Raw genomic sequence first — 20,028 nt, 5'->3', positions numbered from 1 at the left:
ACTACAGGGACTAACACTGGCAGACTAGAAACTGGCCTGAAAGCCATCAGGAATGGCCTAGCTTTGAACTAATGGCTTAATTCTAATCAAACAGATCAGAAACTTAGGTTGAGAATTGTTATGAAAATAGGTTTATTTTATTAATTAAAAAGTCTACTATTAATCACCACTAGAAATTTGGTTTTTGACTGCCTCTTTCCTAGAGGGTTTTTCAATGCCAAATGGAGTGGATATAAGTATCAGTCATGATAGGTTAGGTTATACTGTGGCAATAAATGGCTCTAAACATGTCAGTAGCTTACAAAAACAAAGCTCTATTTCTCCCTCATCCAGTGAAGGACAGTTGCTGCTCTCAATTTCATTTTAGGGTTCAGGCTAATGGAGCAGCCTCAGTGTGGCATTGTGAACCACATGTGCTGGCTCTCACAACCTGTGCCCAGAGATGGCACATTAGATTGGCCAAAGCAAGTCACCTGGCAATTCTGATTTCACTAGGGTAAGGATGAATGATGTTTCCATAGGTAGGGACACCAGACATAGGGGCACCAAAATTATGGTTAACACCAAAATAGTTGACCACAAAGAAGCAGTGTATTTTGTTCCTTAAAGAGTAGTCTATATTCTTGGAAGTTCAACCAAAGTGGGCCTGTAACTGTAGTGTTCTTTGCCTCTCTATATTCCAGGGATTTAATCTAAGTAAGCCATGGATTTCAGATATGTGGTAGACATCCTATAATCCTTTTCATAAAAGAACATTGCTTTATTATTTTAGCATATGGAATCTCAAAATCTGAAATATAAGAGGGAAAGCTAGGTAAACCTATAACTTTATTCCTTAATAACTCCCTAATTCATAAATTTGTGAAGAGAGGAAGGAGCGAGAGAGAGAGCAAGAGGGGACTAGGAAAGGAGAGAGAGGCAAATGAAATGGAGGAGGAGACACCTAGCTAGAAATTCAACACCATGTCTAACTCTAAGACTTGTGAATTCTTCAAGGAACCACCATGGACAGTTCCCATGAAGCCTTGGCTTCCCAGGAAGGAAAATGTATTTCTCATTCAGAAGTGTGAGATGCTGAGGCAAACAGGTTTATCTTCTATTCAAGTAGAAGGACCATTTGTGTTATGGAAATCCACACTTGGTTCCTATCAATCCAAACAAACCTGGGATAAAATCAAGTTATTGCCAAATTATAAATATTTTGGTGGGATCACAGTGTTTCAACAATCTAGTGGAGACACCATTGTGTATTTAAATATCAAAGAAATTCCAGGAAGATGATCCTGACACAGCAGAGGAAAATAAAAAGATCTTTGTTAGTGATCCTATCTTGACACTGTCCCTTGAAATCAAGATATAAGATTCAACCCTGTGAGTAACTCAGAAAAACCATCCAAGCTTGTGGAGTTGGCATGACTTGGTCTAGTCTTATGAGTGGTCTTTGGAGTGAAGCACACCTGAGTCTGAATCCAGTCATTTCTGCTCACCAGGTCTGTCCCAAAGACCTCCTACACCTTAGTTTCTTTTACCCTTGGATTCCTCATCTGTAAAATAGGAATAATAGTAGCACTTACTCATATGGTGGTGGTGAAGATTAGATGAAATAATACTCCTTGGTAAGTTTTTTTTTTAAACATTATTTATACAAGAACCAGGGTACAGGCCAGATTCACGGGAGGGTGAGAGGATTCACCAGAGACAGAGGGGGAACAGAACAGGCAGACTGACTGAAATATACTGCTGAGGGGAGCAGTGGGCGCGACGGGAGAGGTCTGCTGCGCCATGTGGGACCCTCACCGGCCAGGATCGAACCAGCGCCGCAGAGGTTGCAGACAGCTTCACAGCGGTGCGCTCAACCACCTGCACCACCAGGGGAGGCTCTCCTTGGTAAGTCTTTCATAAGGTATAGTTATCATCACAATCATGATCACCTTCATCTTCATCATCATACTCATGAGCCAACCTAAAGGAAGAGATAGGGTGGTACAAAGGTAGCTCATTCATGAACATTCTACAGGTTGGGAAGGTAATGTTTGTTTTTACATATATGTTCATAATATAATTACACATCCCAGATTTCTGATTTCAAAAGCACTTTGATCGTGGTCAAATCCATTAATTAATTATTTAATGCTTTATTTTAGAGGATTCAGAAAATTCTGGGTATCATCATGCTGCTTGTTTTTCCATTAAATTTAGCACCAACCACACCACCACAAAAATGAGCATCTTCATAATCAAACTATTTCCATTCTCAAGAAGTTTTTTAAATTTGTGATTTCATGAGCTGAAATGATTCCTTTGTCCTCATTCAGAGAGACAAAGCATCTGCTATCTAATAATAGTGTCCAGGAAAATTACCACAGAAATCAGTCATTTTATATTATATTTCCTCCTTGGATAAATTTGTAAAACTTCATAACTTTTCAGGGCCTTCCTGCTGGCGCAAGGGGTTAAGCACCGCAATATGAAGCAATCCACAGCCTCTGCAGCATGAGTTCGATCCCCGGACGGCTAGGGAAAAACCCACATGGCGCAGCAACCTCTCCTGTCTCGCCCCCTGCTCCCCTCAGCAGTGTATTTCAGTCAGTCTGCCTGTTCTGTTCCCCACTCTGTCTCTGGTGAATCCTCTCACCCCCTGCACCTCTGGCCTGTACCCCAGCTCTTGTATGCATAAATAATAAATTTTTTTTAAAAATTCCTAACTTTTCAGAGTTCTCTTTAGGGTGAAGACAAATTTAAATCTATCAAAAAATATTGCCTTATAAACCTAATTGCTACCAAACTATTTTATTTGTAAATTCAGACTATTACTGGGTAAAGCATAATTTGTGGGATGGTGTTTCACACACACACAGAGAGAGAGAGAGAGAGAGAGAGAATATACAATAAAATAAATGACTAACTAGAATTCATAGAGAGAGCATTATTTCCATTCTTAAGATAAAAATGAATTTTTAAGTGATTTGCTAGCCATGGGCTATAAAATTGAAACATAGCCCCTAAATGGAAAGGCATTTTAGGCTTTAAATATTATTCTATGTCCATTTTCTGTGCAGTCATTTTACTAAGAGCTTAATCTAAAATTTATTTTCTTACTTGAAAAAATAAAAATTGGAGATGCTTCCTTCATTGGCTACCTTCTTACCATAATGCCCTAAGGGAGTACTACCTAGAAACATTCTTCTCATGAAAGAGAAAATATAGATAGAAAACAAAAATCTGAAAACCTGTTCAAAGAAAAGCAAATTTTAGAAAATATGATTTTACTACTTGCAAATTTATCATTTTTGAAAAAAATTTCAAATAATGTTGAGAAATCACCTTATACATTGTTGGTAAAACTATACATTGATAAAAAAACATTTTTTTTTAAATTTATTTATTTATGCATATAAGAACTGGGGTACAGGCCAGAGGTGTGGGGGGTGAGAGGATTCACCAGAGACAGAGTGGGGAATAGAACAGGCAAACTGACTGAAATACACTGCTGAGGGAGCAGCGGGTGAGACAGGAGAGGTCTGCTGTGCTATGTGGGTCACCTCCCTGGCCAGAGGTGGAACTTGTGCTACAGAGAATGCAGATAGCTTCTCAGTGCTGTGCTTAATTAACCCCTTGTGCCACCAGGGAGGCCCTGATAGAAACTTTTTGAAAGATTGATAGTGTGTTTTTAAAACCATGAATCTGTCACTCTAAATCATACACAATGTTGTAAACCAACATTACATCCATAAAAAAATACATAATCAAAATTAAATAAATAAAACAAACAATCTGGAAATCTTACCAAAGGCAGGTTAAGACCATGGGCTTAGTGTTGAAAGACCCCTTCCAAATCCCTGCCCATTCCTTGTTATGTTACTCTGGGCAAGTTTCTCAACTCCCCTGAACCTTAGAGTCCTAATCTGTAAACACTGGAATAATAATATCATCATTCTTTAAGCTTGCTATCAAAATCAATTGAGATGATATCTGTTAAGTATCATAGAACATATTCATTTTCTATTGCTGCAAAACAAATCATCACCAACTTTGCAGTTTAAACACACACACACACACATTTCTTGGAAGACAAACAGAAAAAAAAGGAAAAGGATTCCATTCACCAAGTAGAATAACATTTGTTAAAATGACCACCCCACCCAAAGCAATATACAGACTCAATGCAATCCCTATGAAAGCGCCACATTCAATTTTACTTTCAAATAGCTCTAAGGTCAAGTTTCCTAATTCAACAGACTCCAACCCAGTAACCCAATAACAGAACAGTATAAGTAACCCAACCCTTGGAGGAGGGGATTACTCAAAGAACTGTCAAAAATCATATAAGGTACTTTGTGGGTTTTTTCCCAGTTGGAAAACATAATATATTAAGGTAATTTCATCTTCACATTTTTTTTCAATTGAGGTAACATTAATTTAAAATGTTGTATAGGTTCCAAGATTACATTTTTTCACCATGCCTTCCAAAAAAGGTATTTCTTTGGCCACAAACAGAATTCAGTTATAGAGAGCAGAATTTGGCTGTAAAACACTGTTCTGAACATCCAAAGGAGAACGTTTATAAAGGGAAACAGTAAAATATAATAAATTAGCGGTCTGTTTGGGGGCAGGAGGGACAGTCTTCTTAACAATGCTCTGTCCCAAAGATATTTTTTCCTGCCAAAGATGATAGGATCAGTGTGTTGAGAGTGTAGAGCTAAAGAATAAACAGACCTTTGTCTTGTGTTTTGATTTTCTTTTAACTGCTATCCAAGGAGAGACAGAGAGCTGGTATTTCACATGCCAGATATAAGAATGTGATTTTCAGTGTTAGACCAGCAACTCAGCTTTTGGCTTTTAATACAGTTAAAGAGCCATTATTACCTGCTATACCAGCCGTGTTTTGTTATTCCTCATAATTATCTAAAACATGCCTCATGGCCTTTGAGGGCCACATACACATGGTACATTTACACATTTGATGGGTAAAAATAGTTTTTGTAATAAAATAATTCGACATCAGGAGTGTTCTTAACTTGCTGCTTTCCATTAAGGAGCAAAGAACTTCACCACCTAGAATAACAGAGCCAAGTGCATTTAAGACCTTGTCTCCATTTGATTAATGAGCAATACTTAGATCCTGAAGGTCAAAAATGTACCAAATCCTCTTGCTCTTCTTGGCAGCAAATAGAAAATAAAACAGTTTACGAGTAGTGTTGGAATAAATGGTTTGAGTGTTTGCTTGATTGCTTTTCTATTAAAACTTATTTCCTGGGGTCTCCCTGGTGGCCCAAGGGGTTAAGATACAACCTATGAAGCTATCCGCAGCCACTGCAGCACGAGTTCGATCCCTGGCCAGGGAGCTACCCACATGGTGCAGCAGACCTTTCTTGTCTCACCTGCTGCTCCCCTCAGCAGTGTATTTCATCAGTCTGCCTGTTCTGCTCCCCACTCTGTCTCTAGTAAATCCTCTCAAAAACCCCCACACCTCTGGCCTGTATCCCAGTTCTTGCATGCATAAATAAATAAATATTTCAAAAAATAAATAAAACTGATTTCCTGCTTTTCTTTCTCAAAGACACACTTGTATTATAGTAATCCCCTCTTACTAGCAGTTTCACTTTTGGGGGTTTCAGATATCCTCTCTCAACCATGTTTGAAACATTACATACAGTAAAATATTTTTGAGAGCGATACCACACTTCACCTAACTTTTATTCCAGTATATTCTTACAATTATTCTATTTTATTATTATTTATTATTGTTAATCTCTTACTGTACCCAATTTATAGATTAAACTTCATCATAGATATATATGCATAGGCAAAAACATAGCATATATGGGGTCAGTACTATCTTCAGTCTCAGGTGTCTGCTGGGGGTCTTAAGCCTCTGTGAAGAAGGCGGTCCACTGTACTGTTTCTGAGAAGATGAACACTCCAAGAGACTGATGGGGAAACCAATTAGCATGAATCTAGGAATATGACCAGAAGGGTAGGAATAAGAACGCAGATTCCTATTTAGTAGGTCTGTGAGTGACCTGAGATCCTGCACACCTACCAAGCTCTCAGGCGATGTTTACAGCGCAGGCCCAAGACTCTCAGAGAAGCTGGGGACCAGAGCTGACTGAGAGTCTAGGCTGGACTGAGTGGAAAGGCAAAACCCCTGCAGTCGGGGATGTCAGCATGACCAGAAAGAGCTGGAAAGCAGTATGGACATTAGCCTCATGGCATGTGACCTAGGCAGGTTCTACCAGAGCAGAACATTCCTTTGCAAAGATACCCCAAGACACTGGTCCTTTTGATCTTCAAGTAATGGGACCCCCAACTGGTCACCCCCACTCCCTGCAGCCTCCACTGGAGCTGCCAGTTTCACATAGTGGGTTACAGAAATATCACTTTCTCAGTGTGCCATAATGGGATGAAAGGTTGGGAATGCCATTTTAGAGGGCTGAAGGCTGATAATTTGGCTTTCACAGACAGGTACCTAAGAAAAAGTCTTCAGAGACCACACAGAGGGCATAACATGGAAGAAGAAGTCAGGAAAGCAAGGCCAGCATGGGAAAACCCAGAGGCCAAGAAAGGCCAAGGCCAGAGTATCTGCATAAAAATGAATTGTAGCATGGAGGCAAATACGTGGGATGCCTTAAGAGTTACTGAGAATATCCATGTGTCTGGGAGTCTAGAATATGACATTCTACCAAAGAACAAAGGCCCAGATCAGAAGGATAGAATTGAGAAAAAGTTAGACTCTGCTTTGAGATTAGCCACTCATAGCTAAAAAGTTTTGGCAAAACCTGGGCCTCCCTGGTGGCACAGGGGTTAAAGTCTCAGTCTATCAAGCTATCACCAGCCACTGCAGCACAAGTTTGATCCCTGACCAGAGGTCTGACCAGCAGACCTCTCCTGTCTCACCCACAACTCCCCTCAGCAGTGTATTTCAGTAGATCTACCTGTTCTGCTCCCTGCTCTGTCTGGTGAATCCTCTCACCCTCCTGACCTACACCCCAGTTCTTGTATGCATATATAAAAAAATAATAAATCTTATTAAAAAATTAATTAAAAGCTTTGCCAAAATCTTGAGAAAGAATTGGAACTTAAGTAAGAACACACCTATAATGTATATTATATTCACTACTGGCATGCATGTGAAAGCTTTTTTTTTTTTTTTTTTTTAAAGATTTATTTATTTATTTATTTATACAAGCACTGTGTACAGTCAGAAGCACGGGAGGATGAGAGAACTCACCAGAGCCAGAGCGGGGAGCAGAGAAGGCAGAAGGACCCTAGTACACTGCTGAGGGGAGCAGCGGGCGGCAGGAGAGGTCTGCGCGCCATGTGGGACCCTCCCCCTGTGGCCGGGGAGCGGCCGGGGATTGAACCGGCGCTGTCAGAGGCTGCGGGCAGCTTTGCAACCCAGCGCTCAACCGCTGCACCACCGGGGATGCCCAAAGCTTTTTTTTTTTTTAATAGAAGGCTATGTGTCATTCATCCGTGGCTATATTTTTGTTCTTTGTTAAATCATCTTGTAGTTTCCCAAGCCTGGGACATTAAAGAATGTCTTCAATACTGTAAACCAGTCTTAGGTGGTGAACCCTGGGCAGACCCAGCAGAGAACCTGATTTTAATGTTGACCTCTTATGTTAACAATTTTCCTTAACAATATACCCAGTACTTGCTACCAGCTGCAAAAGAAAAATGGGGTTAAATTCTCTTTTCAGACCTTTCCCCAAAGTTCTGTACCAAACAGGACCTTCATCAACCCAACAGAAGATGGCAGTCATGAGCCATGGTCTTTGTCAAGTTAGTGTTGCAAGGGCTCTCTCCAGGGGTTCAAATTTATTTTCCTGTATCACTCTCCATGGACTATCCTTGACTGCTCAAAGCTGTTCAACTTAAAGAAATGCCAGCACATGAATCAATCCTGCTTGCTATTTTTTCCAATATAAGCATTTGTTCAGATCTTGACATTAAGCAACTCATTTAATATTTCAGAATCTCTCCTTGCTTCCTCCTTCATTTGATAAATAAGTACAAACTTAGTTGTCATCAAAATGCAACTTTGTTTCTGTCACCCACTGACCTTTCAAAATGAATTCAATGTCTATACTATTCCCTGGCCCCTGGATAAAAACATGCTAGGTAACATGGCCTTTTCTGTTCCTTCTAGAATTATAGACTCTCCTAGGGCTCATATTTTCAAGTGCAGATCAATTGGGTAATTTGAATGTCCAGTCCAAGATATTAACTCAAATTTCTAACTTGCTTTGGCATTCAACAAACCAAATACGCATCCCTGCTACAGCAGCAAAAAGAGGAATGGTTGATTTTGTTGCCACATGAGGCAAACTTGGTTAGTCTCTCAAAATACCCAGACCCGAAGGAGTCACAGGAAGAGATGAAGGCAAGAATAGCAAAGTTGGAATGGTGATTGCAGTGGAACTTTGTGCCCACAAACTGACTCTTGATTTCCTGACATAACGAAAAAGAAGCATGTACAAATTGAGTTTTATGATGTCAGTTGAACCTGGTTATAACATGACTCCTGTTGCATGAAATAAGACTTAGTTGATGGCAAATCCTGACTGGAAACAAATCCACCAATTCTTTAAATGTTTGGATGCATAAGAATCACCTCCCAGATTCTAAGCATGGCAATTCCAGAACCAACCCCCCCAAAAGACTGAGTATATCTGGGCTGGGGGGTGGGGGGGTAGGGGAGGCAAGAATCTGCTAGAAGGAGACTAAGGTCCAGAAAGTCAAGAATCTGCCAAGTTCCAATAGTTATTGCAGGGTAGAGTATTTACTGGAACCAGAATTAACTCATAGTTTTAACTTTAAATTGTGCTTGGTAGCTTGCTGCTTTGACACTGGCCTACAGCTGTTATAACCACCAGGCTTGCCCACAGAGCCACATTTTAATTCCTACAATGACAGAGAAGATAGAATTTAAATGTACACACCTTGACTGCCAAGGCTCAGGATCCAGGTCCCTCTCGTCATGCGAGCTGCCCCTGGTAGCAGGGATAACTTTTGAAGACACTCTCGCTGCTTTGTTCTCAAAGGTGGCAAAAGTTCCACCTGGCTGCCAGGTCTGAAGAGCTGGGTTTTTTAAACCAGAACTTCTCATCTGAAGGCATCTGCAACTCCCATATATTTGCATTTCATTTAGATTGCGATCAGTAATAAAGGCTCCTTGAACAAATGAATTAGCCAGATTGAGGGAGGTGCCCTGGCTTTGCTCTAGGGGGTGGATGAAGAAAGGTATTAAGTTGTCCAGTGACAGGGAAGACACACAGGAACCGTCCTGAGTGAGGGGAATTTCTGTGGAATTATTTCCATGAGCTTTTAAGAAGCCGAGTCTTCAAGACCTCCAAGCCCCAGAACCCAAGTTTGGAGGGTGTATGGGGAGACAAGGGCAGGAAGGGCTCTCTAGGGGAGGTGCTGCTAAACTGAGGGGGTTAGTACTTCTCAGTTTAGGAAAGAGCAAGAGGGTATGAGGGGTGGGAGGAGGGAGAGGGAAAGGCTGAAGAGAGCTGGGAGGCGCCCTAGAGGATGGGCCAGAAGATAAACTAAAGCACCCAGCTGGCCGAGGTAGGTAGCAGAGCCTGATTGTATTGCAGTTGACATCTTTCCTGAGGTTATTCAGCTAATGTTCCAACCTCTTTTGACAAGAATAAATTACAGGCTATATTTCATTCTAGAGTCAAATAATTCTCATACTTTTGTGAGCATGAGAATCTCCTGGAGGGCTTGTTAAAACATAGATCTTTGAGCAGCAAGGAGGGGCAGGGGGAAGGAGAGGCAGCAGGGTGAGAACAGAGGGTGGGGGAGGGAGCACAATGGACTCTGGCGGAGGGTTGTGGGTGCATTGGTGGTAGGGGAACAAGGGTGATTACACCTGTGGGCAGAAATCCTATACTGTTGAAAATTAACAAGGATGTAAGAAAAAGTTACTTCATTAAAAAAATAATTTAATTTAAAAATTCAGTGGCCTTCAGCTGCCCCCAGAATTCTCCCATTCAACCAGCTGCCCTCTGGGCTAACAGTTACTGCTCTGCCTTGCAATAGCTATGGGAATTTGACAAGGTTCTTGACTTTCTAGACCTTAGTCTCCCCTAAAAAATAAGCCTGCAAATTCCCCTTCTATGTAACTACCTGAAGAACATAAAAACATGAATTCAAAGGGACACATGCGCGCCTGTGCTCATTAAACACTGCTTACAATACCCAAGTTATGGAAACAACCTGAATTCCCAAGGAAAATGAATGGATTAAGAAGACATGGCATATATACGCAGTGGAATACTACTCAGCTACTAAAAAAAAAAATTAAATCTTGCCATTTGTGACAACATGGGTGGAACTAGACAAGATTATACTAAGTGAAATAAGTCGGAAGGAAAAACAAATACCAGATGGTGTCACTCATACATGGAATATATAGAAATAAGACAAGTGTCTGACAAAATCAAACCAAAAACTAACCCTAGAAATCTGTCAAATTGAGGTTACCAGAGAAGGAGGGCAAGGGAGGTGAGTAAAGGGGGTAGGGCGTCCAATGGACTGTGGAGAACTGTGGTGGGTACAGTGTGATAACCTGCATCTGAGGAGGCTCCTATTCCTCTCAATCACATACAGCGTTGTTAACCACTGTCAACTCAACAAATAAAATAAGCCTGCAAGTGGCAGTAATGATCAAGTAGCGTTCTGGGAGCAATGGCTTGACCACAAGAACATCGGGTATCACTTTAAACGATACAACCATTGGGGCCTCCATGGTGGTGCAGCAGCAGCAGCGGTTGAGCGCTGGGTTGCGGAGCTGCCTGCAGCCTCTGCAGCGCCGGTTCGATCCCCGGCTGCTCCCCGGCCACCAGAGGAGGGTCCCACATGGCGCAGGAGGGTCCTCTCCTGCCTCCCGCTGCTCCCCTCAGCATGTACTTCGGTCCTTCTGCCTGCTCTGCTCCCCGCTCTGGCTCTGGTGAATTCTCTCACCCTCCCGCGCTTCTGACTGTACCCAGTGCTTGCATAAATAATAAAATAAATAAATCTTTAAAAAAAAATTAAACTATACAACCATTAGAAGTTACCAGGACCAGCTCAGCCACAAGCTGGGTGTGTATCCCCTGCCCTGTCTCCTATCTCTCTTCCTTCTGTACCCAGCTCAGGCCCAGGTTCTGTAACAGGGTGGTCCCCAGGAAAGGGGGAGTTTCCAGGTTCCCTGCCCCACTCAAGGGAGGGTGGAGCTGAGCAGGGAGAGAAGAAACTGCAGAAGAGACTGAGAAGGAAGGGAGCAGGATGGAGCCAGGAGACCTGGAGGAGGCATATGGGGCCAAGAGACATGTGAAGAAACTGCGCTTGCCTTTTGGTCCTGGACTGGGTGACACAGATGTGGGTGAGACCCGTGGGGAGGTGACCATGGCAGCTTTTATCTTGATGTTGATTTTGCTCTTTTCCTTCCGGGCTTGTCTGGTTGTTTCTGACCCTTTTCTGTGGGTCCCCACTGGAAGAGGCTTTAGACTTGTGGCAGGCTTTGGGGCCTTGCTCTGGGCCAATCCCATATGGATGGACTTTTACCCACGAGGGGACGGGTAACTTTGGGTGCTTCATTTAGAAACTAGACTCTTTGCCTTACCTGTATTGTTTCCTAGTTGTATTAAAGTTCCTTCCCATTAAAGTCTCCTATGTTTTGTGTTGATGCGGCGGATGGCAGAACCCATTTTGACTAGGCAGGTTTGCGGGGTTTGGGCTGCCCCTCTCCCTGCCCTGTAACAGCGCCTCTTATTTGCCTGCAGTGAACTGCTCATCCTCTACTGCAAGTCTTTAAACCTCTAATCAAAATGCATCTCCATTTTGCAGATAGGAATACTGAGGTTCACAATGGCTTAAGCCGCTAACTAATAAATGGTAGGAGCAAGATTTTTCTCCTAAGCTAAGCATCCCATCTTTCCACTTTACAGCACCCTGTGACTCACAACTCAGAACTCTTTTTCATTGTACCACGCTGGGAAACTTGGTCTCTGCCAGGTGTACCTGTGACACCTCTCCTGAGCCTCTGCTCCCCTTCTACTTCCTCCTCAGTTATCAAATCCTAAGCCAGGAGGAGGGCCTTGCTGACTACCGGCCCTTCCCACCCTGGCCACTCAGGGCAAACAGTCTCCCCAGTCTCCCAGTGGGCTGCTTGTGAATGGTGTAGACTTCAGGCTGGAATAAGCCCTGTAATTTATTCCTGTCATGGAAAGCTTGAATATTAGCGAAATCACAACAGGAAACCAGTCATTTAGGAGTAATATAATCAAACATTTCACTCAGTCCAAACATACCTGCAGAAGGGAAAATGATTCCAGCTGTCTTCGAATCTGAAGGAATCGTTGAGTTTTTGGTATTCCAGGCACGAACATCTCCTGTACTATTTTCAGGACAAAGGTTCTGGTTAGAACATTAAGCACGTCTGACTTGGTCTCAGTTAAAAGGCACAGCGATCCCACCCACTGTTACCCTCCTCAGGAAGGAAGGTGCTGGCTTATGGTCCTGACATGAGAAGCAGGCAGAACTGTCAGATGGCCAAACCCAGGCGTAGCTTGGACACCTTCTCTGATCTTGCTGTCATGGGAGATGGGGGGCAGAAGGGGGGAGGAAGAAGGGGGAGGTCACAGGAAGACAGCTGATAGCTCAGAGGTCTTTGTCTCCTCTGCAAAACACGGAAAAGCCAAGCAGAGCTAGGATTGGGTGGGAAGAAACATTTGCGAAGGGTGCCAGAATTGCTGAGAAGTGGACCTGGGTGTCTAATGTTTTTTAATGTTTAGTAGAGAATGTAATCAGGATGGGAGTATTGAGCCCACTCTATGGATGCGAATGCAGGATAAGAGAGGAGGGATCGTGATCTCATTTAAAAAAATTTTTTTTCCAAAAAGGGGGTTGTTTCAATTAACATGCACTTGTCAGAGCAATAGAAGTCATGAGTAAGAAAGGTTTAGGTTAACTTGGTACTTACTGTCTCCCAGAACAAAACAATGGGAGGTAGGAGTTTCCAAGATGGTGTATCTTCAAAACCCAGGCATTTCTGGCATCATCAATACCTTGGCTTTTTTCTTCCCCATGCTGGGGTCACAGGATGACTTCCAGCATTCAAAAGACTGCATCCTCACATAATTGTTGACAGGTGGGGCACAAAGGAGCCTGCCAGAGATTTCTCCTCATAAGGTCTCAGTTATAGCAGAAATTTAAAATGTCTCCATAAGGCCTCCAACAGATTTTCCTTTATGTTTCATTAGCCACACTGGGCCACTAAGCCATTTCCAACTGGAGTCTGGGAAATGACTTTGGAATAGACTGATAAAAGTATCTGCCAAAGGAACGAATAGAAATGTAGTAAAAAAATAAATAAAAATCACCCCAATGTCAAAGATAAGGTTGTAGCATGTATGTACAGTTTTAGTAAAGAAGTGTTTTATGTAGACAAAACTATTATTTAAAAGAAGAAAAAGCAGGCTTGGTTGTATATGCATATTTTACTTCCATATACAGTTTTTTTTTTTAAGTTGGGTAGCTTCAGAATTCTGCATTTCTCTGTATTCTGCATGTTACAGTGGGAAATCATGGCTATGTACAAAGTTATACATGTAAATGTATGCATGTACATATGAATAGTCATTGTGTGTATAATAGCAAGAATTTGGAATAACCAAGAACTCCTGCTTCATGCTGCTCTGCTGGACACCAAGTCAACGACCAAGTTGGCCTAGAAAGGAGCGAAAACCGCTCCCCTGTATTTTGTCCTCCGAGTGGTCTGTATCCCAATATGGGCAGGGCCCGTGGTGGCGAGTCTTTCAAGTTCTACCTTCACCTTTGCCCTACCTGGTAGCCTCTGTGAATAGCCTCTGTGCTACATTCAGAATCTCTGCCTGTAGTGGCAGGAATGGGCCACAGTGCAGGGTTTCTGATCCAGCAGACCGGGTAAAGGAGGAGTCAGAGTCCTGGAGCCCTCGGTGGCTTTTTCAGGCTTTGGTTGGGATTTACCAGGTACACAGCAGGCAAGGGTGCTGGGGGGCCGAGAGGCTGGCAGGCCTCCCAGCCCCCAGCAAGTCTTCACTCTGTCTGGGCTCTCTGGTGATCTCTGCTGCTCTGCTCTCTCGTGGTTGTGGTTCTGCTTCTACTTCTCTGCTTCTCTCATCTCCTGCTGGCATCCCCATGACGCCGCCCTTAAAAGCCCAGTCTCAGCCCAGGTGAACCCCATCTACATAGGCCCACACCCTACTCCAGGTGCCCGCCATCAGGTATGCATTCGGGACCACAGTGTTCCGTCATCTATCCTAATGGCGGGAGGGCAGAAAAGCCTGATACTTTTTACCTTACCCTACACTGCCCCCATCCCATCCCTTGGGTCAAACTCATCAAATCTGTCTCCTTCTTCTTCCAGGTTGATTTTTCCCAGGAGAACCCAAGCAAAGGAACTTGAGTTGAGCCACCACACCGGTTTTCTCAACATACTAGGTCATGCCTAGGGGCCTAGGCTGAAATAGAGCACCCTTCTGCAAATGATAAACACCTGGCACGAAGAGGGCCTGTGAGGCCAGAGAAGCAGCAAATCTGGGCCTTCATGATCTCCATGTAGTTGAGGCAAGAACAGGATGAGACCTGCTGGGACTGAGGAGCATCACTGGGCCAGTGATACCTTGACTTTGCAGTTTAGCTTGTCTTTGCTACTTGTAGAACAAAATGGAAATGATTCATTATTCATCATTAAGCCTTGTGATTTGTTCAATAGCCTTAAAAGGGAATATTCACAATGACAACAACAAAGGATGCTAAACCTGTAGATATTTAAGGTGAACTGAATTTCACTTGCTCCTCATGCTGGAGGCAAAGCAAAATCATCTTATTTGTTAAAGAAACACAAGAATGCACTTCCCAGCCCAATAAAATGCTAGATACTAAGGTAATTTTAGAAATTCATGCTAAAAATTGGACAGTCAGCGTGAAATCTATACAATGATGAGATTGTTAAAGGTGCCAGAACAAGCCCATAGCTCAGCCTTAGAGGAACTATTGACTTTGAGTTCTCTCTAAGCTAATAGCAATTCTAGGTGCAAAGTTGGAATTTTAGTGCTAGAGATTTTTGAGATAATAATGTCAATTATTGAATCCTTAGTATATGCAAGATGCTATTTTAAGTGTTCTACATACTTATATATGACAAGAAGCCCCATTTCAACAGAGGCAGGGTTTGCATCCCAGGACTTTGATTCTAAAGACTGTGCTCTTTGGTACCTCATAATAGCAGAGTCCCACCTTTTGAGATAATTTCTATAGGTTGTAAGAGAGTTAACTGGGTCAAGATAGATTTAGGTTTCATAGGATGGAATCATTTCATGTGATTAGTTCCCAAGAAACCTACACCCCAGACCTGAATTGTGAAAATACACCCCTTCTCAGACTGAAGTAGACAAGGCCGTCAGCTACTTCGGGCTAAAGGAATCCTAGTGACCCATGCTAATATAATAGGGAAGAGCTAGCATGTTCCCCTCCATCCATGGAGCCCCCCAGAATGGGCCAGGAGGTAAGTGCCATTTCTTACCCTGCCTTTTCCATCATCTTCCCCCAACTAATAAGTCAATGCCAAAGTCACAGGTGACTGACTAGCCCAGGCCTCTTGGTCCCCTCACTAGGACGTGTGGTTTTGTCAGTTGTTTCCTAACTGCTCAGTATCTGTTTATGGAAAGAGGCATTTCCTCTGTGAGTTGGTACCAAATGCAGGGCTTCCCTGGTGCTCTGTCCCCTAGATTTTCATCTGTGCACAGTCTGCCAGGGTGGAACTCCGCAAGGGCTCTTGCTGGGGCTGACCTTCTAAAGGACCAATGTTGAGCATGAGTTTCTTCTGTGCATTGAGAGGCCTTGCTCTGGCCAAGCGGCCTAATTTCATCTGGAAATAGAATCTTCTTTAAAATTTACCTCCTCAGTTCCTATAGTGAAGGGAGCAGTCTCTGAGCTGAGAAATTGGTGGCTCAAGGGCTCCACCATGAGGAAATCAGGAAAAGAGACCTCCAGCAAAAACATTTCCATGAACAGTTACCACCTGCAGGAAACCAAAGGGTGGAGATGAGGAACAGGGAGCCAAGGGAGCAGCCAGGTCAAATTCTGGCATGTAAGGCAAGGAAAGTGACTTGACAATCACCCCCACCCCCAATCCACACACCCCACCTCATCCTCTTTTGCTTCACCAGTACCCAGGGCAAACAGAGGCCCCCAAGGCCTCTCTTGGCTTTCTCCAGCTCCAAAAAGGACGCTTGGAGGCCGGCAACTTAACTCTCCATTGGCAGCACCTGGCAAGATGCTGAAACTATTCTCCCCCTTTGGGGAATTAGATGGGATTAACTTTGCTAACTTCTCCTGTCAGCTCTGCCCACCAAATCCCTCACTGATTGCAACAGAGCTACCTGCTAGCTGCTAGCAGGATAAAGCAGTGTCTGGCTCTCTCCTCCACGGCACCCCAGAGCCTGAGCCCAGCTTTAGCTCTGACACCACTCCAGGCCGCACAGTGCTTTGAAGAGGGTTGGCACCTGCTGCCCCAGGGACCTGGATCTCTGTGCCTATCAGAGCTGCCTATCAATGCATTGATGGAGAAGGCATGTGTATTGGTATCGAGCAGAACTGGAACCAAGTTCTGTCTGTATCACTTGAAGTGAGGAGTAAACAAGGAGTAGAGCCTCTCTGAATGTCATCTCAAGATGGAAGAAACTGCTTCTTTACTTTGTTTTTTTTATAATGACTACCTCACTGTGCTCCACGAGGCAGATGTGGAGCAGAGCCTGGAACTTAGGGTACACTCAAATACTTGCTGGTGGAAAAGGAGGGGGAAAGGCTTTCTCACTAGGATAGTTAAGAGCATGAAATGATATGTGTAAAACATGTGGGTCCTATGTATTTCTGCTATATCTGTCGTAATTTCATCTCTGATTCTGATTAATTTACATTGGTTTTCTCTCCCCTTTGTAAGTCTAGTTAATGACTTGTCAATTCTGTTTATTTTTTTCAAAGAACCAACTCGGGTTTGTCTTTTTTTCTATTTCATTTATTTCTGTTCTGATTTTCATTATTTCTTTCCTTCTACTGGTTTTGGGTGCTTTTGTTTTTTTTCTAGTTTTGTCAGCTACAGAGTCAGATCATTAACTTGAGATCTCACTTTTGTTTTTAATGTGGGCCTTTATTGCTACAAACTTCCCCACAGTACTGCTTTTAAAACATCACATAGGGTACGGTGGCTTGTCTCTTCATTTTCTGTAGTCTTTAGATAGTTTTTGATGTCTTCATTGACATAGGAGTTGTTCAGAAGCATTTTGTTTAGTCTTCACATGTTTGTTTCAGGATGCCTTTCGTGGTTAATTTCTAGCTTTATAGCATTGTGGCCTGTGAAGATGCTTGACACAATTTCTATTTTCATATATTCTATTTTCAAAGACCTTTTATGTCCCAGCATGTGTGCTTTATTTATTGAAATAATATGAAAATTCTAATATCAAAGATTTATCTAGCCTTATGTGCATAGTAGCAATGTTCTCAACTGCCAAGTAATGGGTCCAACCCAGATATCCTTCAACAGATGAATGGATAGAGCAGTTGTGGAATATATAATCAATGGAATACTATACAGCTGTGAAAATATGAAATGGTGGAATTTGAACAAAATGGATCGACCTCAAGGTGATTATGTTGAATGAAATCAGTCAAAATGTAGAAGATAGCATATGGCTTCACTCATCTGTGGAATATAAATACCAAAAAAAAAATCATACACAAGGAATAGTAGAAATAAATCTTTAAAAAAGTATAAAGACTATAATGGTTACCAGAGGGAACAAGGAAGAGGGCATGGGAAAGGGAGGCAAATGGGATATGGGCACAGGTGATTTGGTGGAGGTTTGTGTGTTTGTTTTTTCAGTACAACATGTGGATCACACGATCTGTAAAAGACAGTTTCTAGCTACCAGCTTTTTGTGATGACATAAGGCTTCATGATCCAACTAGTTTGGCCTATCATTCATTTACTGCAGAAATACTTATTAACTAAAAAAAAAAGAAATACTTATTAACTAATCTGTGCACCTGGACAGTCCAAATGTAAAGAACACTGTCCTCACCTTAAAGTGGATCAATTATAATTTTAATGTATCATTTGCTAAATATAGATTATAGAGAGCTATGAGCACAAAGAAAGGGTCCCTCCCAGTGGATGGATGGGTAGGACTAACCACAAAGAAGGCAGGAGCAGGGGAGAAATCTCCAAAAAGATAAAAAAAAACTTTGTGTCAAATTCTTATGGCCCACTGATAAAGCTAATAAAGGTGAATCCCTGGAGAGTAATAGATGTTAAATTGTATCACACACAGGAGATATGCTTGGAAGATATTTTTACTAATCTATTTTCTCAGAGATATAAAGGCTGAGTATATTGGATGTTGTCTTTAGTGAGTTAGACACTGTGTGAAGGACAATGCAAGTCCTTTGAGATTTTATTTTATTTATTATTTATGCATATAAGAACTGGGGTACAGGCCAGAGGTGGGGGGGTGAGAAGATTCACCAGAGTCAGAGTGGGGAGCAGAACAGCAGACTGACTGATATACACTGCTGAGGGGAGCAGCAGGTAAGGCAGGAGAGGTCTGATGTGCCATGTGGATAGCTCCCTGGCTGGGGATCAAACTCATCCTGCAGTAACTGCAGATTGCTTCATAGTGCTAACGCTTAACCCTTTGAGCCACCAGGGGGGCCCCATCCTTTGAGATTTTTTTTTTTTTTAAACTCATCCTGAGACCAAAACCAACAGGCGCAGGAATTAGAGACAGGCGCTGGCTTGTGCTCTGGAATTTAAACAAGTTAAAGCAAGTATATATTTATTTGAGACCATTTTATTACCCTGAATTTTGGACAGGATTTTTTTGTTGTTGTTGTTGAAATTCCAACCTGGACAGCTATCAGCATTTTAGACAGCTCAGACATGGTTTAACATTTCCAAAATCTGTCATATGCAACCACTATCAGGATATGCCATTCTGAGTTCCACCTGTACTTTAACTAATACTTTAAAATTAGTTTTTAAATATTTTTCAAAGATTTATTTCCCAAATATGATTAGCAAACAAGATTTGATTGTCCTTGCAGTTCTGATATCTTCGAACATTATTGTTAATCCAGCAAAATCCCAGCAGAGAATCCCTCTTTGCCCACTTCATGAAGTGATGCTCAAATACAATTCCCAATATGCCATGTGGTAGGAACTTAAGATGGACAAATGAAACTCTAACATGGTATCTGCCAATGAAGTGTGTTAGGAAGAATACGTAGATCAAGGGAGGGCCCACCCAAAATTGTCTTGAATTTTACTAGCAGTAGAAATAGAAATTTGGGTGCACTAAGTGAAAAGAAGGGATTTAAAGCCATGACTCCTCTAATTTGCACTAGTTGGGTGGCTTGGGTAAATATTTTAACTTGAGCCTCAGATTCCTTAACATTATGGCACAGCAATTCCTCATAAAATTAGTGAAGCATTGAAATTATTGGAATGATATGAGGGCAAAACCATACTATAAACTCAAAAGTATGTACAGTGTTTATTACTTTACTGGGAATTAAATTTTCAAGATTTAGTGAAGCACATATTTTTACTATTAGAACTTGAAAACTATCATTAATGATAAGGGAATGTCAAAAACAAAACCCTGGAGGACTTCTGTAAAATGAAAAGAAACCTCACAAAGAAGCAACAAGACTCTAAAGACAGAAGAAATAAAGGCAGGAGGAAAAATTGGGGACCGAAGTAAGGAGTTAAAGATTAACTTGCTTTCAATTTAAGATAGGGTATAAGTATAGAACCCCATGTATAAGCCACAAGGTAACCACAAAGCAAAAATACCTAGGAGAAGTAAAAAGAAGGCAAAAACAGAATCCAAACACTACATAAAGGTAACTTTCAGATTCTAAGGAAGAGAAAAAGAAACTACAAAAACACCAGAAAATAAATAGCAAAATTGTAATACTTAGATATTAGTA

The sequence above is a fragment of the Talpa occidentalis genome, unplaced genomic scaffold (genome assembly GCF_014898055.3).
Source record: "Talpa occidentalis isolate TD23 unplaced genomic scaffold, MPIMG_talOcc4v2.1, whole genome shotgun sequence".
In the NCBI taxonomy this organism is placed as follows: domain Eukaryota; kingdom Metazoa; phylum Chordata; class Mammalia; order Eulipotyphla; family Talpidae; genus Talpa; species Talpa occidentalis.
The sequence above is the reverse complement of the archived record's forward strand: the minus strand, read 5'-3'. Positions refer to the sequence as shown.